Source organism: Camelus bactrianus, chromosome 13, assembly GCF_048773025.1.
Source record: "Camelus bactrianus isolate YW-2024 breed Bactrian camel chromosome 13, ASM4877302v1, whole genome shotgun sequence".
Classification (NCBI taxonomy): Eukaryota; Metazoa; Chordata; class Mammalia; order Artiodactyla; family Camelidae; genus Camelus; species Camelus bactrianus.
Window position 1 is genome coordinate 53,332,268 of NC_133551.1, and position 22,081 is coordinate 53,354,348.

The 22,081-nt window shown below is 51.9% G+C and overlaps 1 protein-coding gene across 1 annotated transcript in view; it reads left to right on the forward strand.

Moving 5' to 3' along the window:
• GRIK3 (glutamate ionotropic receptor kainate type subunit 3) overlaps nucleotides 1–22,081 on the forward strand; it is a 226,344-nt gene that overhangs the window by 27,017 nt on the left and 177,246 nt on the right. The window lies entirely within an intron of this gene.

A 22,081-nucleotide genomic window follows, 5' to 3' on the forward strand; every position in this document is an offset into this window, starting at 1 on the left:
CAGGCTCTACTGGAGGCAGCAGTACTCAGGTCAAACCTGGGCTAACTGGGCCATCCTTCTCCGGGAGAGCAGGGAGAGGGGGTGGGGGGGCACAGTGAGCACAGAGCTCCCAGGGAGGGAGGACCCTGGCCCTGTGCCATCCCCAGGCTCTCACTGTCACCTGCCCAGGCCCTTGAGTCTTTCCATATGTAGAATAACCAGAAAGAGACATCTAGGTGGGTTGCTTTTTCTGTGTCTGACTCTGGGTTTGCAGTGTCAGGGGAAGAAAAGAAGGTATTTCTTGTCCCTAACATTGAATTATGAAACATTGGAAATGTATGGAAAAGTTGAGAGAATTTTGCAGTGACCACCTCTATGCTCACCTGGTGTCCTTTAGCCATCATCTGCCTTGTGCTCTGGCATCATCCTGGGTGATTCCCTTACACAGTCATTTAAGACCCCATGGAGTGGGGCATCTCCCTTCCATTGTGCAGATGAGGACACTGAGGGTCAGATGAAGTAAACCTTGCAGGGCCCCCCAGCTTGGCAAGGGTGGAGCCAGGAGTTGCACTTAGAGCTTTCTGACCCTCAAGGCTGCTTTTTCCCTCTACTCTGTCCCCTGTTATCCCCACGAGACTTGGAAGTCCCCTTTACAGTGGCAGGGAAAGCTCTCCCCACCCAGGCCCCTCTGGGTGTTGGGAGGAGATGTGGGTAGTGGTCAGAGGGTGGGATGAGAGGTGGAGGTGAGATATGGGGTGTTACTCTCAGGCAAGCTTGCACTGGGCACGTTAACCTTTATGGCAGTGGCTCCCACTTCTGAGGCTCCTGGCCCACGAGGGACCCAGGGCCCTGAAGAGCAGCTGAGCCCCTGGTATGAGCTAGGAGGCTCCCAAGCTCAGGGCCCTCCCTACTGGAAGTCCCTTCCCACCTTCCCTCGGCTGCCTGCTTGGTTGCCACACTGTGAAGGCCGGATGAGGACTGGGCCCAAATCGCCTTCCTCAGAAGCCTTGCATGGCTCCCAACATGCTCAGCCCCCAACCTTGGCCCCCTGGGACAAGGCACTTCACCTCTTTGGCAGGACCACATTCTTCGACTGTGAAGTGAATAAGTAAATCATTGGACCAACCGCATGTGGTTGATGATGTTGAGAAGATGCCTTGAATGCTTAGCCCAGGGCCTGGTGCCCGGTAGGCATGTAGCATGGAGCTGTTCCCATGTCCTCCATCGGGAATTTCCCAACAAGATCTGTGCCCTGTCTCCAGCCTGATGGCTCCCAAATACCACCACACACTCAGTCCTTTGTTCCTGTGGTTCTCTCTGCCTGGAAAGCCCTTGCTAATATCCATCAGGGTTATCTCCTACCTCCTCCAGGAGGTTTTCCACGGGCCCCCAGGAGGAACGACTCTTCCCTCCTCAGCTTCTCCCTGGTACCTGAGCTCTGTGGAGAGAGGCACAGATTGGGGCCAAGCTGTCTGGTTTGACTCTCAGCTCCGTCACTTACTGGTTGCATGGTCTTGGATAAGGTGCTTATCCGTTCTAGACCTCAGTTTCCTCATCCGCAAAATGGGCATGATGATAGTACCTATGTTGTTGTGAGACTTAAATACATTATAAGAAGAAAGAGCATTCACCCGGTGCACATGGCATCTTGGAACCTTGTGGGTGGTGGGACCTCCTGTGCTTGTTTGCTGACTTAGGTGACTCCCACTCTCCACATGTGAGACGCAGTAAGGAGGAGGCCCTCCAGTGGACAGGATGCTCCAAAAGGCAGAACTTCGGGCAGCTGGCAGGCCGGGGCAGGGAGTGGGCACACCGCTGGGCTGAGGCTGGGGCTTTTCTCCTGCATGGGGGCATCTCAGCAAAGAGATGGGATTGCAGGGCCACAGCGCCGGTGTTCAGGCATGTGGAACAGAATCTTGGTCATGAGAAGTGGTTCTGGGGACAGGTAAATCTGAGGTCAGTTCCTGGCTGTACCACTGGCTTGCTCTGTGGCCTTGGGCAAGTTCCTTAGGCCTTCCCAGGCCTCAGTTTTCTCTCCTGTGAAGTGGAGACGGCATTTGTCCTCACCTCCTAGGTGCTCAACACAGCAAAGCGTAGCCTTTCCAGCATTTGTTCTGTGGCTGCAGATGTTTCATCTCAGTCTTGACAGCCCCGCCTCCCTCACCCCGCAGCCCCGCCTCCCTCACCACACAACCCCACCAGTGACAGGCAACAGAGCTCCGACCTGACCCACATGCCTGGTTTACATGGAGACTGCCGTTGGTCCAGAGGGATTTCGATTTTTAACGAATAAGTTCATCTGAATCCTGCAGAGCATTGACCAGGAAGGTCTTTGACTCCAATCTCCCATTAGCTGTCTCCTCCTCTCACACAGAGGCTTTTGCAGAAAATCATTTAATGTTTTCTCTGTGTTTAAAAGAAAGCTCCGAGGGCCCATCAGGCTCAGCCTGGCTGACTTGATCTTGAAACAAAGTGCAGTCCCCCATGGAACGTGCCAACCTCTGCTCTTAAGTAAATTCAGAGGAACATCTCCGCACGTGGCCTGGCTGGCTATATTTAGGCCTTGCCAGGCCTCTGAGTTCCTCCCCCACTGCATTATTAAGGTTGCTGCGAGCCTGAGAGGGCTCAGGCCTGGAGGACAGCGGGAGAAGCCCCACCCCTGTGAACACAGCTGAAGTTTGCCCTGCGAGGCCTGGAAGTCATACTTGGCTCTGACAATTGTGTGTTTAGAAGCAGAAGAGTCACAGGCCCCTAGGAAGCCGATGGCCTTCCATGAGAGGAGGCTCCCCCAGCCTCGGGTCTCCTGTGTTCCCATCTCACTCCCCACTGATTCACATCCACATCCTTCTCCCTTGCTCTCGCTTTGTCCCCACCATGGCCCAGGTCATCGCTTATGTCAGTGATGCCCAGTCTCCTGTATGCCTTCGCATGTCAACTTAGCCTCACTCCGAATCCCTCAGGGGCTCCCCTGTGCCTGCAAGATAAAGTCCAACCTCCTCAGTCTGGCATTCTAGGCCTTCCATGATCTAGTCTCCACCTACCTCGTCTGTAGCCCTAACTCTCTTGAGAGTGAGCTCCGTGGGAGTGGGGAGGGGCTTTTGTCTTTACCACAATATGCCCAGTGCCTTGGACAGTGTCTAGAACATTGTAGGTGCTCAGTGAATATTGAATAAATAAGTGAAAGAATGACTGAATGAATGAGTGATGCAGTGATCTGTAGTTTCCCACTCTCATGGTTTTGCTCTGACAGCCATTTGCTGCCTGGCCAGCCCTCCTGCCCTATTTCCTACCTGCATTCTGCCCTTTAAGGCCCAGATCAGACCCAGCTTCCTCGTGTTCCTCCCTGGTGGTCCAGCCCCTCTGATCCCTTCGGCTAACTTTGGCACCGTCTGTTGTCAGATACTCAATACCTTCCTTGTTATCTGGCTTTCCAGAGGCTGCACCTACTCCTATACTTGGCTGTGCAGCCCTGAGGTCTAGGACAGGTGAGCATGCCTCTACCCCTCAGTATCCCAGTACAGGCCGACCTTGGGGATACTGCAGGTTGGGTTCCAGAACACTGCAATACAGTGACTATCACGATAAAGCAAGTCACACAGATCTTTTGGTTTCCGGTGCCTCTAAAAGTCACATTTACACTATACTGTAGTCTGTTAAGTGTGCAGTAGCATTGTCCTGAAAAACTGTGTAAGTGCCTTAATTAAAAAATAGAGTATTAGTCAAAAATGCTGTCACCTGAGCCTTCAGCGAGTCATAATCTTTTTGCAGTGGTATCATCAAAGATCACTGATCACAGATCACCCTAAAAAATATAATAATGATGAAAAACTTTGAAATGTTGTGAAGATTACCAAAATGTGACACGTGACATGAAGTGAGCAAATGCTGATGGAAAAATGACACCAGTACACCTGCTCGGTGCAGGGTTGCCACAAACCTTTAATATGTAAAAAACACAGTATCCGCAAAGCATGATAAAGCAAAGTGCAATAAAAGGAGGTCTGCCTGTGCCTTGAAGAGTTTCTGTGTGGCTTTTAGTGGATGGAGGAGAGCAGGTTGATCAAATAGGATGGAACTCAGGCTGTCCAGGCAGGCAGAGCCACCCCTGGTAGGAGTAGTGGGTCGGGGCAGAGATGTAGCCACAGATAGGGGATAGGGCTTGGTCCTTTCAAGGCAGAGTGTGATGTCCAGAAAGGCTGGCAGCCAAGATCAGGAGGGACCCAGGCAAGCAGGGCCACCAGTGAGGTGCAACATGGGGCAGTGGAGTGGCCAGAAGTTGACAGAGCCCAGGGGAAAATCCCAGGTGCTAGTAAGCTGCAGAGATCCAAGGCAGCAGACAGAGTGGGCCAGGATTGGACTTTGTCATTGGATTAACTGTCTTTGGAGGGAAGAGGCTTTTAGGCAGGTGTCTGAGTCCAGCACTCAAACCCAGGGAACAGGCAGGAACCCTTGCCCCACCCAGGGACCAAGGTGAGGACTCCAGCTGGCTAGGGGGGCCCTTGATGGTGGCCCTGCTGTCTACAGTATGGGGCTGACTGGTTAAGTCCCTTCTGCCTCACCTGGGGTGGGGCCCAGAGATCTAGAGAGCCCAGAACTGCGGGTAGAATCCAGTGATCTTGGGGAGATGGAGATGACGTTGCTTACGTCACACGCAGTATGTGTTTTGTAAACATGGGTTTCAGTCACTGCAGATCTTGATTGTCCCCACTGTGGTCACCACACTAAGTCACACATGTGAAATCTATTGGAAAGCTTTAGAGGACACACACATGCACACACACAGAGACACTCACGTGTAAGAGTAGCAACTGAGTAGGGAGGGACCTGATGACCTCTGGGTGACGTCTGGAGACCTCATCTCTGAAGACTTAGGCCTGTTGATTCAAGGATCCAAAGGAAAACAAAGGGAGTGCTGATTCCATTTAGGCGAGGGGTAGGGAGGGGGTGCTGGGAGCCCCCTTGGCCAGCCCACCCCCTCACCAAGTCCAGAGCCTGAAGCTCAGTTTCTCTCTGGTTCTTCTGGGGTCCCTTAGCTCTCAAAGGGAACAATCACAGTAACAATTCTCACTCTTTTATGTGGTTCTTTATCCTTTTCAAAGCCCTTTTGTGCCGAGTTTTCAATTTGATACGCCCTCTGTGAGATAGGCTGGGATCCTTATCTCTGCTTTAAAGATAAGGAAATCAAGGCTCCGAGAAGGTGCGGTGGCTTGTGCGAGCCCCCTAGGAGGGTGGGCTGTGGAGTGGGGATTAGAACCAGATGCATGTGACTTCCTGCCCTGTTGTCTCTTCCTCCTCCCTCTGATGTGTGATTTTTTTTGGAGAGCAGCTTCCCCTGGCCTGCACAAGTCTAAGCTGCCTCGATGTTTTCTGAGGGGTGCATGTGTGTGATGTGTGTATATGTGTGTTGTGTGTGTGTGTGTGCCTGCATGTGTGCTTGTGTGTCTGAGGTTGGCCAAGTGCTGCCTCATGTATTTAATCTTTCCCCCTTCAGCCTCCCTCAGGTTGGCTTTGGGCTTCCTGATGGGCAGCAGGAGCCGTTCCAGCACCCCACCTCCTCTCCTCGCCTCTGCCCACCTGGGGCAGCATACAGAGGAAGCGTTTGGGAGCTGAGGAGCCAGTGTGGTGAGTGGGGTGGGAAAAGAGACTAAAGGTGACCTCCCAGAAGGGTGGCAGCCAATGGGACTGGATTCCAAATTTGTAAAGACAGAGGGAGCAGAGAAGGGGAGTACCCCGACTCTCTAGTACTCACTGAAGCGGGTCTGTCCTTGGACTGGAAAGGACAAGCTTTAGGATAAGTTCAAAGAAGAGGTTAAGAGGAGTTTTGAGAGAGATAATGGGTTAGATAGTCAGTTGCTCAGAAAGGCCAGGAGTTGATTCAGAATATAAATGAAAACAGAGAATGATGATTCCATTTGGGTGAGGTACATGGAGGTGGGGGGCTTGGAGCCTTCTGGCCAGATCCCAGACCCCACTCCACTCCAGATCCTGAATCTCAAGCATCTTCATCTCTTGAGGCTGATATCACAGAAGTTGAGCAAAGAACGTTTCTCTTTCTCTTGTCCAGGGCAGACTCAGCAGCTGAAATATCATGGCACTGACTCAGGAGGGAGTCATTGATGTTTTTTGTGTCCAAAAGCACTACTGGGGCCATCATTGGCTGGGCTTAATTTTTCCTGGATAAATTAGTAACTGCTTCATCTCACTCCACAAAAGTAATTTGAAGTTATGTACAAGAATTACACTTAATAAGATCATTAACTTATTGTTCAAAGAATTCAGGACCAGGAAAAATATAAATTACAAATATAATGTTTCCTAGGAGGGAAGGTAAAATGCTCTGTCCATGGTATATGCTATATGATGTCCATTACAGTTGCTATAATTGGCTCAAGCATTTGACTTTGCATTCCCTGGTGGCCACAGGGAAAAGAGAAATACTGTTAGTTATATAATTTTACCTTTTCTATGTGAAGTAATCACCCTAGTATCTCTGAGACAAAATTCAGCTTTTATTAACCCTTCATTTTAAAATAATTCTTTTTCACCTGGGGCTTTGTGGGGAAGATACTGAGAAAGATAGCATCCTTCTACCAAATGGCAGTAGCAGATTTCCCGAGACTGTGTCTGCTATTTTGTCTGTGCTCCCTGTCAGCTGAAGGCGTGATGACAAAACACGCAACGACAAAACCAAGCCAGGAGCCTAGGCATGTGGTTTGGGTGCACAGCTTGATCGAGGATAAATCCAAGAAGAACTGGAGACATAAATGACCAGCCTTTTCTTCTGCCTGTTCTCCAAAGTGCTGTTTCTCTCCATTAGACTTTGGATTTGTGTTGGGCAAGAGATGTGTGTTGAGGTGACCATTTTGGCAAGACCTGATATCCAGGTAGTTGGCTGTTGGTAGCTCCCGTTTAATCTCAAGCAGTTGATCTCGAGGCTTCGATTGATAATGATCACCCATTAGTGACGAAGTTTAGCATGGACCCTGATAAATGTGATTTATTCTTTATAAGCTGTATACAAGTACACCTGGCTCAATCTACTATGTACGTAATAAATCATACATGAAAATAGGTAATTAAAAGGGATGAGGTTCAAATCAATGTAGGTGGAAGTTACATTCCCAGTGGGTTGTCTTGTGCACCCCTTGGACTGAGCACATATCCCTTTAGATTCCTCTGTGAGCCTGGGCTGCTCACTGAGAATACTTGCAGCTCTGACTGCAGAGTGAATGCCTCCTCCCACAGAGATCAGGACGAGGACAGATCCACCACGATCCCAGTTTCCTGTCCTTCATGATTCTGCGGCAGGTTCTGCACCACCTCCCAAAGGTTCCTGGCAGTGGGGGGGTAGCCAAATTGAGCTCCAGCTGCCCATGGGGGTAACTTACTCGGCGATGCACCCATTTATTAGCTGCTTCCCTTTCCGCATCTCACTTCCCTTTCCCCTACCAGGTATCCAGAGACCATCTCCCAACTAAACCACTGGCACTCAGCTCTCTGGGGTTCTGTCCCTGGTAAGTGCAGGTTTGCTCAAAACCTTCTTTTAAGGGGATTGAAGACCCTATCGAGATTTGCAGATACTAACTACTATGTATAAAATAGGTAACAAGTTTCTTAGCACAGGAAACCATATCCAATACCTTGTGGTAACCTGTAACAAAAAAGAATATGAAAAGAAATATATGTACGTATATGTATGACTGAAACATTATGCTGCACACCAGAAATTGACACGGCATAGTTAACTGACTATACTTCAATTAAAAAAAAAGTTGGCACCTGCGTTCCAGATCATGGGCTGGGTTCTGGAAGAAAAAAAAAAAAAAGAAACTTTTCTTCTCACTTCAACATGGAGAAGGGCCCTGGGTTTTTCATTCGAAACCAGTCCTGTGTCTCTTCCTACAAATGAACAAACGGACAGTTCATTTCCTGGTGTGATGATTCTGGTCTGGAAGGTTTCCTTATCAGCCATTGCAGGCCCCCTCCAGGAGCGGGGAGAAATTCCTTAATGCTTCCGAGGAGGGCCAGGGGTGGAGCCCCGCGGCTTCCTGCCAGGGGATCAGGTGCGGAACATCCCCCGAGTAACTTAAGTTAAGCTCCCTGCTGTATAGACTTATTGAATATAAACTCGTTAAATTTGAGAAGACAACTGCCAAATGCAATTGACTTTCGCTTTAGAACAATTGATCTCAGACGAGTCTTTCTGACAACAGGCAGATGAAGGACCACTTGTCTATCCCGGCCACTCCCGGCCTGTGACAATAAAATGAAGTCAGTGGCTCACGGGAGCTCATCTTTCTGAGTGCGATGGGCAGCAGGGGTAGGGGACATGGGACATACATTCACAGCCTCTAAAGACATTTCAATTCTGTATGTTATGAATGAAAATTACTGCTTGGTAATCCCAGGAATATCCTTGGATAGTTATTGACAGAAATTGAAGTGGGATGCTGCAACCTTTTGCGTTTTACTCCCTAATCTCTGCAGCTGGATACTGCTGCCAGCTTCCCCTGCTAAGGAGTTAAGTGAAATCAGGGCCCAGCCTAGTGATGTCCCCGTGGATGTTCACTGAATGTGGATTTCGGAGACGGAAGACTCCCCACAGGCGTTTTGACCCAAGAAAGGAATTGGGATCGAGGCCACTGTTTTCAAGACTCACCTCTCTCCCACTCTGATCTCAAGTCCCTCTGACTGCCCACTTCTGATGGGAAGCTTGCTGCCCAGGTGGGCATAGGAGAAAGGAGGCGGACTTTGGATTCAGACAGATGTGGGGTTCAGTCTGGGCTCTGCACCTTGCTGTCTCTGACCTTTGTCAAGCCATGGCATCTCCCTGGGCCTCAGTTTCCTTTTGCATAAAGTTAAATTATTGCCTTGTGAGATAGATGGAAGCATTAACTGATAGGATCCAGGTAAATCACTCAGCGTGGTGCCTGGCACATGGCTGTGTGACCTTGTGCAGGTTACCTGACTTCTCTGAACTCCATTTTCTCCATCTGTCAAATTGGGTTAATAGCACTTACCTCCTAAGGTTGTTGTGAAGATTGAATTGATTAGACTTATGTGTGTGAAACATTTATCACCTAGGAAGTGCTCAATAAAGTTGGCTGTGAGTACTGTGATTATTATTTACTTGTAATATATGATAGAGGTGATAAAAATAACACCTGTCTTGTCAACCTTAACCGGAAGAGGGCTGAAAGATTCAAGGAGACAGTGGATTTCTGAAGGTCATTCATTCATCTAGACAACAAGTATTTCTTGAGTGCTTACCACATGCCAGGTACTGTTCCCAGCACTGGGGACTGAGCAGAGAGTGAAACAACACCAGTCCTTGCCCTCAGAGAGCCTGCATTCTCGCGGGGCAGTAACCCCCAGCATAACAGTTAAAGTAAAACGCAGAGAGTGTTTGATAATATTGAGTTTTTAGGAGACAAAATAAGCAGGGATGAGGAATAGGAGGAGGGAGGAGAGGGGATGTGAAACATGGTTGGGTCCCCAGGACCTCAGTGAGAAGGCTGTTTGAATAAGACCTGGAACAGCATCTGGAAGCTGGGACTTGTCACCCACGTGTGCGGGACTGCGGTTAGCCTCTGCCCGGCAATGCCTCCTGCTGGGAGCGGGCTGGGCGTGCTGCGCTGAAGCCCAGCCAGAGGACCCACCCTGTACTGGGGTGAGCCCAGGCTTCTGAAAGGGGGTGCGGAGCTGAAAAGTCTGGGCTGGGCGGGGCGGGTTAGATGACCAGTCCTTAAGGCCCCTTTCCACCTGCCCTGGGCCTCTTTGGTTGGGAGGGGAAGATAGACTTAGACTTAGGGCCTCAGGGTACTTCCCAGAAAGGACCTTTTCAGAAAACAACCCTGAAGGCCGGATGCCGATGGTGAGCTCTCTGCCTGTCCTGCTGCTCACCTGGCTCCCCACACCTGGCGCCTGACTTGCAGTTTCCTTCCTTCTGAGAAAGCAGTGTCTGGTCCTGGTCTGGGAGAGATACCTGCCTCTCCATCTGCCCCTGCAGCTGCCTCTCCTTCCTCGGTGCACCTGGGCCGCTTCCTCTGCCCCCCATCTCTGTGCACTGAGCCTCCCTCCCTGATTCCTGGGTTGTCCTAACATGTGCGGCTGACTCACCTCCTCCCTTGTACATTCAAGCCCCTCAACCTTGGGCACCCGAGCCTTCCACTCTGTATCCCGTATCCCAGCAGGTCACCTAAGCTGCCCTCATCCCTTCTCCTTCTCTCTCCACCTGCAATACATACCACCTTCCCTTAGTTCTGAAGTTAGCAGAGTAGGGTGGGGAAGGGTTAGAGGTCGGGTGACGGAACTGCAGACCCTGCAGGTGGACCCCTGAGGATGTAGCAGGAGCCTAAGAAGCCTCTTGGGCTTGAAGCTCTGGAAGGGCCCTTCAGTGGTTCTGGGGCCTGAAGACTTGCTGCGCTTCCCTTACTACCTTGAACTGAAATTCACACTGCCATTCACAGGCTGGGAAGGGGGGCTCCCTTCAACACTGGGATGTTAGGGAGCTTGGGAGGGGCAACAGAATGGGGTAAAGGGGGGCTTCTATGGGCTTCAAGCTCCTCTTCTATAAAATAGAGTCGGTAATCCCATGTCACAAAGCCATCAGGAGGGCTGGGTGAGGTGGCACAAGTGAAGCACTGAGGACAGCGCTTGGCACGTGGTGGGGAGTCCAGTAAACGACACCTGGGATGAAGAAGATGCTGCTGGTACTTGCACACCAGTCAGCTACTGGTTCAGGGATAACTCTTAACAGCCACAGGTTGTCTTCTGCCTGTAGGCCCTTGACTGATGCTGGAGACAGAGAGTCAACTGGACATGGGCTGGTTCTTGGGGAGAACACAGTCTTACTAGGAAAGCAGTACTAAGTTACAAGGCCTTGTGGTCAGGCCCTAACAAAAGTGAGTTGGGGTGCCAGGGGAGGGGGGGACCAGCAGTAGGGCACAGTTAGGGAAGGCTTCCTGTTTGAACATGGTAGAGAAGGGCCTCTGATGGTGGGGTTTTAGGCCACTTTCACAGCAGGAAGCAACATTTTGGCCAGGGCCTCCCATCCCCAAACCTGGATCAGGTAAGCAGCTACCTGTTTTACTGGTGTCCTTGGGTCCTCCAATCAGAAACCTGGGCCTGAGGGAGGGGCATGGCCAGCTTTGGCCCTTGTAAGATGGGCCCGGACACCACTGCCCCTCCCATGCATTCATTCAGCTCTGCCTACTATGTGCCAAGCATCCTATGCTCTGAAGTCACACCAGAGAGCAAAACAGATCCTGGGCCCTGGATTAATAGAGCTTCAATTCTATTTGGGGGAGAGATGGCCAATAAAATGGGCCTGGCCTACTCCTAGGCTTGGAGTAGCCACTTCTGGCTCCTCCCTGCCTGGATTTAGTCATGTCCTTTCCAGGTCACAGGCTTGTCAACCCCGGACTCCATCCAGGTTAAGTCTGGTCATTTCTGGTTTTTCTTAGGACCCACACTGGGCCTGACCACCATGGCACCACTCCAGCGGGGTGTGGTCCCCCTTGTCCCACTCAGTGTGGGCCTGGACACTCTCATTTTCCCCAGAAGCAGCCTGAGAGACAGGAGCTGGCAAAGGCTTTGGACTGAGTCCCTCTGCCCTGGGCTCCTCCACTGTTTTCGGTGTGGTTGTAGCCGGCCCCCCCCACTACAAGGCCAGTGGGCGGGCGGGGCACTGGCTCTCCCTCTCTGTGTGTGGCGTTGAACTCTGGAATTCTATTTCCCGATTTAACAACCGCCAGTGTTTGCTGCAGCTTTACTGCCTTAAAAATGTTTTCTAATAATCCCCAGGTGTTTCTCTCGCATACAATAGCCTGGCTTGTTACAGCCCAATTAAATCCTTATTTGAGACGCTTAATTAAAACTCTGAACAGAACAAGCCATAAAGCTCTCTCCTTGCCAGCTTGGTGCCAAAAGTGCCTGTCCCTTTCCCCCACCTGTCACCCGTCACCCCTTTCCTAGGCCTACCCCTGGCGCTTGTTACTTCTGGTTTTGACTTGGTAGAGGTAGGGGGATCCGGTTTCCTGCCTGAGGGTGGGGTAGGGCATGGATGCTGAGCTCAGTTTTGAGACAGGGAAGGGCTCTTCCTTGAACCCTTGGTTCCCAGGTCCCCACCCCGAATTAGCTCCTTCTGGCTTCCCCAGAGCAGGGTTTGACAGCCTCTGCACTATTGACATTTGGGGCCAGATAAGCCTTTGTTGTGGGAGCTGTTCTGTGCATTGTAGGATGTTAACCAGCATCCCCGGCCTCTGTCCACTAGATCCCAATAGCACCCTCCCCCGCAAGTTGTGACAACCAAAAATGTCTCCAGGCATTGCCAGATGTCCCCCAGGGTGGAGGGTGGTAGGCAAAATGATCCTCTATTGAGAACCACTGTCTTGGAGGAAGGTACCTTCCCAACACCATGTCTCCAGGAGCCAGGACACAGCTGGGCAGCCCCTGGCAGCTAATTTTTGCCTCCAACCCCCACTGAGTTCTAACTGAATGGGGACCACAGGCGACAGAGATGCCTCTGTTCCCCTCCAGGAGCAGGGATGCCCTGACACCAGGAAAGTGCCTGGTGGGGAAGCTGAGAGGCGGGGCCCTGCTTTGGACACAGACACACATCTCTGCCTGGAGAACCGGTTTTGCTTCACGTCTTCTTGTTCTTCCCCTCTTCTCCTGCTCGCTGCTCAGCTCAGGACAAAATGGAGCCAAGTCCCTTTGAGTAGCCTTGTCCTCCAGGTAGAACCTCAAGGTAGGGTGACCAGCTTGTCCTGGCCCGGGACTTTTCCAGGTTTAGCTGGGAGACTCAGTCTGAGAAAACCTGGATGGTGGGGAAGGCCTGTCCGTTGCTCATCCCACCAGAGGGTCCCTGGGGGACAAAGTGCACCTGCCCTGGAATAACGGGTTCTTACTGATAAAGCAACGTACCCTACATGCATCATATAATTTTATCCCATAACTAATTACAACAATTAAACCTGGTAGGTGGGTTTGGTCTTAGGAGCTTCATTTTATGGGTGAAGAAACCAAGCTCAAAGAGACTTGCCCATGGTGACCAGGCAAGCAAGTGGAGAGCCAGCACCCAAACCAGCCCTATCTCTCCCTACTCTGCTCTCAGAGGCCTTTTCCACAAGATCCCAGAAAGGGAAGACTTGGACACTTGAGTTCCCCTCTACAAAGTCTCCCTTTGGCCTTGGCCTGGTCATGGAGGAAGTGGAGCCGTTTTCCTGGTGCTGATGCAGAGGCAGAGGTGGTGGTGATGGGAAAGACAGGCCTCCAGACAGCAGCTGGGAATGTCCTCAGACCCTCACAGAGCCTCCAGCGAGTTCTTGACTTGCCTGGTGACAGTTCCAGCTCCCAGGACAAAGAGAACATGCCCAGAGGAGCTGCCTGAGATCTAATTCTGACCAACCAGAAGGTGGTGGGTGAAGGGGCACAGCAGGATCTAGATCTGTGACGTCAGGGGAGGAGGATGCAGCCCAAACTTTAGCAAGTGATATCTTGAAGCTCAGAGGACACATGAGCAGGGTTGTGTTTTGAGACAGAGCTCAGAAATTTGGGGAAATTGCAAGCTTCTGTTTCCGAAGGTGTAGTTGGAAATTGACCCCAGGAGACAGAAGGGTGTGGGGTGGTTCCTAAGTAAAGCGGCCTGATTGCATAGGGAGCTCTCTGAAGAGACTGGATTAATTGAGGTCGTATCCCAAGGATGGAAAGAAGGGCAGTTAATCAAAAAGGCACATCAGAAGAGGTGTGATTCCTAGAGCCCATCATCCCCCAGGAGGAATTTCAAATGCTGAGACTTTCAGGCACTGCATGGAGTATGCATGCCTCGAGAAAATAACCATACGTCATAATAAGGCTGTTATTTACTGAGTGCTTACTATGTGCCACATACGGTGCTAAACCTCCTTCACATAATGGCAGGAATAATCCTCCCAACAGCCCACGAGGAAGGAAGTATTGGTCACCCTGTTTTCTTTATTTCCAGATTAGGAAATTGAGGCAGATTATGGTACCTGCCCCGAGTCAGACAGGTGGTCAGTGGTAGAGGCAGGATGGAGAACCCACAGACCAGGGTTCAAGTTCTGGTTTGGCTACCCTCTTCCTTGCTGTGTGGCCTTGGAATGGTTATCAACCTCTCTGTTCTGGAAAGGAGATCGTGAGACTTGGAAGAATTCATCCATGAGATATGTTGACATGGATGGGTGTGTAGCTTATGTCCAATAAATAGGAGTGCCCTTCCCTTTAAGAGGCCTGTAATAATAGTGTAATAACAGCCCCTGGTAATAACATATAATGGAAGAGAACCTGGAAAGAAAATATGCAAATGGATGTATGTGTATAACTGAATCACTTTGCTGTACACTTGAAACTAACATTATAAATCAACTACACTTAAATAAGAAATTAAAAAAAAAAAAGCCCCTGAATGGGCTGTGGAGTGAAGAAATAGGGGAGCAGAAGGCAGGCCAGGGAAGAGTGAAAAGTCTTTTCAATTTCTATTGAGAACGAGAAAAGAGTTTCATGTTGATGGGTGACAATGGACACAGAGGTGACAGTTCACTCCTGTTTTGCTTTTACCGTTGAAGGGAAGCACCGTCAGCTTGCAAGGGGCAGCCAGGACCCCAAGGAGAGAAACAGCCCCATGGTGGGCTGTACAGGAGACCCCCGCCTGGGCACTGAGGGAACTTGCCACTGAGATAATTGAACCAGTGCTGGTGACTCCTGGAGCACATAGGATGGGAGGGTCCTGGGAGACTGGGGATGGGCAAATTTCAAAAGGGAGAGTGATTTCCAGAAACTGCCGATCAGAGAACTTTCTTGAGGCTGAAATGGTTGAACATGGATTCACCATAAACAAAAACCAAGTTTTCTTGAAAACCTCCCACATGTCACAGGCGATGTTAGGTACAGGGCCTAGTTCTGCCAGGTGAAACTTTCTTTCTCGAATGGGGTCAGCAAACTTTAAGAGCAAGGGAACACTTATGCCTGAATTCAGCAAGGTGCTTGGAAAGCTTCTCAAGCTGTCCTTGTGGACGAGATGGAGAAGTGCAGATATCAAGGTGGGTTAGTAACTGCTCACTGATGTTCTAACCACAAGTAAAGGGGTTTCTGCTGGAGTGCCACAGGGTTCTGCCCTCGGCTCATTGGCCGAGGGTACGCTAGAAGCAGACTCCCTCTCATGACCTCAGGTCACAAGGGTTTGTTGTAAGGGTACTTGTGTGGGACCCAGTAAAAGTGAAAGAACCAGGACTCCGGCAGAGCAGAAGCTGAAGGGCACTTGGGGGGGGTGGGGGTCTGGGATGTCCCTGGGGACCTCAGCCACAGGAGTGCCCCATAGGCAGGCCTCAGATCCCCCGGGTTCTGCCTTGCTTTCCTGACTGCCCGTGGCCTCCTTACCCCATTCTCTGCCTCGGCACCTGTGCTCACATGCCCTCCTGGTGCCTGTCGCTTGCATGTGGTCTGTCATGACCCCTCTATCCTCCCTAATCTCGTGGCCTTTCAGCTTCCACTACCAATCTCTTCATGCTCAGCGTTGCCCTGTTCAGATTCCCACGAGAAGGAATCTAATGGGACTCCCAACTTTCCACATGGCCTTGGCTAACCTGGGGCTGGGCTGCCAGCCTTATCAATCATTTGAAGCTCTAGGGGAGGAGGGCTAGAGGGTCACAAGGCACAGAACAGAGGTGTTCAGGGACTGCCTATCAACAGACTTGGTGGATGGAACATGACCGCTGTGAACAGTAGTGATCATTGTTATTACTGACGGTGTGGCCGGTGTGAGTGTGCTGATTAATTTCACATGTAACGTGAAACTGTGGGAAATTGCAATTATGTTGGATGACAGCGGCGACATTTCTAAGGATCTTGATGGTTCTGCAGTCTTCATGAAACCGCTCCCTCCCCCTGGTGGGCGTCTGCCCAGCTCCAGTCCGGAGCTTCTCCTTCTAAGTCCCCACTGCTCTGCAGAGGTCACAGGCAGTGTCTGTCTGTCTCTCTCATTTGTGAGCTGTCTCTGCTCTTCTGTTTGGGAAGGGCTTTCCCCAGCCGGAACCAAATCGAACAAGGTTAACCGTAGTGGAGAGAATGGTGGGCCTAGCACACAGATTCAGAATCCAGCAAGAGTCAAAAGGCAAAGACATGCTATGGAATGTATGTGTCTGTGGAAGAGTTTTAGGAGTGGGTCACCCCCCACCCCGACTCAGCAATCTTAGTATGATGCTTTGTATGGTGGGGCATCCAGTTGCTGGCAAGAATCAATCTCCAAAAATCCTGGGCAGTGTGATTCGAAGTAGAAGTCTGAAGAGGGAGGTGATGGAGTGCCACATTACTCTGCATGAGAGAGACTGGAGCCAAGAGTACTGCACTGAGCCTTTGGTACCAACTGATAAGAGCTCTGAAGACAACAGCCGACATTAATTAATTAATCAACTGGTTAATTAATTAATTAATTAATAGTTTCCTTTTAAAAAAACTTTTATTTATTTTTTTGGAGGGGAGGGGAAGTAGTTAGGTTCATTTATTTATTTATTTTTAGAGCAGATACTGGGGATTGAACCCAGGACCCTGTGCCTGCTAGGCATGCATCCTCCCGCTTGAGCTATATCCTTCCCCCAAGAGCTGACATTTATTGAGAACCTACTTCATATAAGACACTGTTTCCCAAGTATTTTGTGGGTTAACCACTTATCTTCACACTAACCCTGTGGGACGGATGCCATTTTGTAGATAACAAAACTGAGAAAAAGAGAGATTAAGTAACTTGCTTAAGGTGGCTCAGCTCCAGGTAACTAGAAACCTAGATGTTCGTATAATTATTTAAGAAATTGGGAACAAGAAAATGTAACAGTCAAACGGTCTGAAGGCAGAGCCCGTGTTAAATAAGCAGGCAGTGCATGAAGATCTTAAGAAGTATTTCCTAGTTTAACACAACACTTATGTGAAATGGAGGTTCCTATGCCTGTTTGATAATGGAGGACACGAAGGCTCAGAGAGGTGAATTAACTTGTCCTAGGTCACAGAGCTAAGAAATGGAAAAGGGGATAACCCTGACTGGTGTTGACCACCCAGCTAGAGAATGTCGATGCAGCTCCCTGGCGGGAGAATCAGATAGTGGCCAGCCCTGTCCACCGATGGTCTGGGCCCCATGGGGAGGTGGAGTCTTGCTGTCATTGTGTGGAGCATGGGCATGGGGATCTCCTGGCCGAGTGTTTAGAACAGAGTGCTCCCAGGACCCACACCAGTGAAGGGAGGGAGGGGAAGCAGGGTTCGGCAGGGAGAAATGTTGCGGCAACGCAATGGCCACATGGGCTTCTGCAAATCCCATAAGGAGCTCTGAAGTTGGCATGGCTCTTCCGAGCTGAACGGCACTGGGACAAGAGTACCCAGCCCGTGCACGTCCCTGTGCTGATCAGCTGTTCTGTATAGACCAGCCCTGGAAGGAGGCATGATCTCAGCTGAGGCAGTGCCCAAAGCGAGCTGCTGGCTTAGGGCTGTTTCAGGCAGCAGGGGAACAAGGGAGTGAGCTGTCTTCCTAAAGGGGATTTGGGGGGTGCGTGTCTCTGTCCACCACACCCCCTCCCTGCCTTCCACGTGTCATCTACACAGACCTTGCCCAGACTCACATCACAAAACCATTACTGTGAGAGTACTTACAAATATCCTTCAGATTTCCCGTTAACAAAAGCCTTTTGAAAGTTGTCGCATTTTATCCTCCCAAATACCCTCCGAACAGAGTATTATTAATGTCTCCACTTGATAGAAAATGGGCTCACATGCTCAGAGTCAAGATATTGGTTCAAGGATGCACAGCCAGCAAGAGGCAACTCAGGGACTCATCAAAGCCGGCCTCCTGACACCAGCTGAGGGCTCCTCGCACCAGGCTCTGCTCTCCCGCGGCGCATGTGCACAGGGCTCTGTGGGTTTGCCAGGGTCAGTCACCCTACCAGGCTCTTCCTCTGCAGCCGATCCTCCCGATGTGTCCTCCACAGGCCCGCCCCTAGGGCTTCATCTCCCACGTTGTACTGATGCCTCCGGAACTTCCATTCCCCCTGAGACTCAGGCCCACAGTTTAGTCCACCCAGAGGTCCCGGCATGCCTCAAACGTGCCTCGTCCAGCACTGATCTTCTCCTCTGAACCCAGGGCAGCAGGGCAGTAAAGTTGCGTGAGCTCAGGCCTCGGGGCCTGACTGGGTTCTAAGCCTGATTCACCACTTGCTGGCTATGGCCTTGGGAAGCTGCTTGGCCCCTTGTTGCCTCAGCATTCTCATCTGTAAAGTGGGGATGAAGATGGCGTGCCCACCTCATAGAGTCTCTGTGAGCATCAGCTGAGCTAACAGTAGGGCCTGGCACATCGTTGGTGCTCCAGACACATGAGCTATTTTGACTCTTGCTCCTCCACCGAGTCCCAAGTAGGTCCACAGGCTCCCTCACCTTCCTTGTCTGATTGGTCTCCGCCTCCCCATGTCTCGGGCTCGCGTTGCCTCCTTACCATCCCAGTCACCACTGCCTCAGTCCTGGTTGGCTTCATCTTCCACCCAGACCCAGTATTTCCTAGGAGGTCCACCCGATCCATCCTCTACTCTTTGGCCGCCAGAATCTGACTTTTCTAACTTGAAGATTTGATCATGGCCTTCTGCTTGCATTCCTTCCAAGACTCCCTGTCACGCTCCAGTTAAGGTACAGGTTCCAGAGACAGGTGTTTAAGGCCCTCTGGCAGCCCGGCCACGCCTCCCTCTCAGCCCCCTCCCGCCCCTACACACCCTGGGATCCTGCCTCACTGAATACCTGGTGTCTCCCCTATATGTCTTGCCTTGTGACCTCTCGCACCTGGGTGACCTTCCTTCCTTAAAGTCAGCCTCCTTTACTTCCCTAAACTCTGTGAAGGGCAGAAAACAGAATCTTGTTCCTTTCTCTCTGTGCCCCAGGGTCCACTCATTATGGGTGAACCTGAACTCGAGGAGAAACAAACAATGGAGAGGGTGCCAGTTGCACAGCAGGAGTCAGCTTTCTTCTGGGAGCTATCCTGGTCAGCTCCCCCATTTTCCTGCCAGGCCTTGGCCTGCCTGGACTCCCAGGTCCCAACCCAGCCCCATCTGCCCTCCCCACCAAGCGACACACTACCTCCACTGCGGGCAGGTGAGCCCTGGCCACCCAGCCCTCCCTAGCACGTGGCCCCAAGCCAAGCCTCTTCCACCGGGTGTGACTCCCAGCCCACGCCAGGATACGGGTTCATCTGGGCAGAGGCTTGTACACTGCTCCTGGGCCCTCCCCACCACCTGGCTGAGACCCTTCGCTATTAAGGTCAGTCTTGTTTCCTGGGAGAGCTGAGGGCTGAGTCCAGGAGAAGCAAAGATCTTAGCGTTCAGCTGGGGAAAGGCAGATTCCCGGGGAAGAGTACCTTTTGGAGCCCCAGAGACATGGGTTCAAATCCCCACCTCTCTCCTTGCTGGTGGTGTGGCCCATACCCTTTTCCCTCTCCAGCCTGGATTTTCCTCTGGAAAATGAGGGCTGTTGCTAGGAAGCTCGTAAAACAGCCTCTTGTGCAGGTGAGCCGGTGGAGGCAGCCGGGGTGCATGGGAAGGGCCAGGGCTGGGTTTGAGTTTGGCCTCTGCTGCTGCCTTGCTGTGTGCTTGGGGCTGCGCACTGCCTCCCCCCGGGCCTGTAAAGTACAGGAGGTAAAGAAGATGGCTCCCGTGGCCCCTTCAGGCTCTGACCTAGGATGATCTAGGGCTCCTGCGAAAGGGAGCCCAGAAGAGGTGGGAAGAACAAGTAGAGCTGACGTCTATGAAGTGCATCTGGTGACCAGCACTGTGCTGGGTGCCTCGCCTGCATGGGCTCGTCAAATCCTCCCAGCGTCTGGTGAGGTGAGGGCTTTTATTCCTAGTGGAGAAGACAGGCTCAGAGAGGTAAAGTGACTTGCCTAAGTTCACACAGTAAGGACGTGGTAGTGCTGAGTCTGAAGCCCACGTGCTTCCTTCAGGCAGCTCAGGGTAATCTACAGCCCCATCCCCACCACAGCTCCCCCTACACACCAAGGAAGGGGCAGCTGGGGCACAGGGGGATAGACAGGGAAGGTGGGGCCCAGGACCCAGTCTCCACAGCTGCATGGACTATGGCGGCAAAATTGTTGCCCCTTTGCAGGAGGCTCGTAGCCCCAGCAAGGCCTTGAATCTGCAGCTAAGCAATTCTCTTCTCATCTGATCTCAGTGGCCCCTGGAGGCCCCTCTCCCCACTCCCTGGAACTCTGGCTACCACCAGCAGTCAGGGCCCTGGGCTCAGCAGTTTGCAGCTGCCCAGTTGTTCCAGACCTCAAACCAGTCCCCTGGGATTCCTCCACACTCACATCCATGCTTAGAAAGGAATGGTGTCATCTATTCTGCTAACGGATCAGAATCCTGTAAATGCCTTTATTTGCCATTAGAGAAGACGAGTTTCATTTTCCTCCTTTGTAAGCTGGGCCCCAGCCCAGGCATCTCCCTGGAACTCAAATATTTAAAACAGCAAATTTATGAGAACTTGTCTGAGTGGAGCCCTCCAGGAGTCCAAAAGCTTCTCCGAAACTTCTGGCCAGTCCTCCCAGTGGCTGCAGAGGCTATCCAGAGCCAGCTCCTCCGGAGTCCTCCCAGTCCCCAGGGATGCGGGGACATGGCTGGCCCTGGTAGCAGGGTACTGGCCCTTCCAAGCTGGGAAGCGAAGGAGGATCTCGTGATGGGGGATGCAGATGGCTGCACAGGGAAGGCCTAACCCAGCAGACACAGCAGGTGGATGGGGTGAGGACATGACGGTCAGGGCTGGCCCATGTTTCAGAAACGGAACCCAATGCTTAAGGTAGGTAGCTGGGAAGGCTGGGAGGACTGGGCAGGGGCTGGGGGCTCAGCCTGGCAGGTCTGGATGCTGGAGGGCAGTGGTCAGGACAGAGACCTGGAGGGCGAGCCAGGAGAGCCTTGTTATGGAGTAGTGGCTAAGGCTGTGTTCTGTGAAGCTGGACTGCTGGGAGTTCCAGTCCCTTCTGCTCTGTTCCCTGGCGTAAGGTCTTAGACCAGTTCCTTGGCCTCCCTGTGTCATTTCCCCCACTAGAGAACTGAGGGTGAGAATAATAGTGTTTGTGTCATGGAATGCCAGTGAGTCTCAAAGGGGATAAAGTCTGGAGGAGTCTTAGCATGATGCCTGGGTGAAGTAATTGCTCAGTAAAGGGGGACATGGCTCCCTCCTGCATTGTGGGTGCCAGGTGGGCGAGGCTGTGAGTTAGGGCTACTTCAGACTGAGGCCAGGGTCCCAGCAGGACATACAGGAAGGGACCCTGTGGACCCCAAAGTGGGTGAGCACAAGGGGCAGCCAAGCTTTTCTGGGCTGGAGGGGGGCGGCGGTTCCTGGTCTGTGTCTACTGTATCGGTGGGCAAGGCTGGGCTGGGAAGCAGTGAGGGCTCAGGCTGGGTCTCCCCAGAAGGATCCCAGAGATCAGAGCATGTGATTCACAGGGACCATTTTGCAGACAGCTCCCCCGGTCACACCAGACTCCAAGCAATTAACCAGCCAGGCCCCTGGGAGGAGCGCTCCACGGCAATCAGAGGGTAACCTTGACCTCCTTTGCACACTGCCGCAGCCGCCTCCTACCTCCTGTCTCCAAGGTGCTGAGAGCTGTTGAAGGGCAACTCTTCCCCCGTGCAGGGAGCCCTCCTCCCCCGCCAGCCAGAGCAGTGAGCGAGGGCACCTGGGCCCGCCACTACTGTTGGCACTCGGGTCTCCCACCTGGGACGGTTGGCCTCATTTGGCCTTTACATGCTGAGAAATTGTTCATGATCTGGGCACCTTTCTTGGAGATGCACAACATCCTCAGCTCTGTGTGTGTGTGTGTGTGTGTGTACGCGTACAAAGGGGAGAAGGGATGGGGGTGCGTGTGCATAGGCGTGCAGGGGTGGAGACACCTGTATGCCTGTGAGAGGGGAGAGGGCATGCATGCATGTGCTGGTGTAGCAATATGGACCAAGGATGCCCAAGGATGCAGGAGTGGGAAGGCAATTGGGGGTTGTCTGTGGGGTGGGTAGGAGGGTGGGTCCTTGTCAAAGTGGAGGGGGAGCTGTGCTCAGGGAGGGAGGGGAGT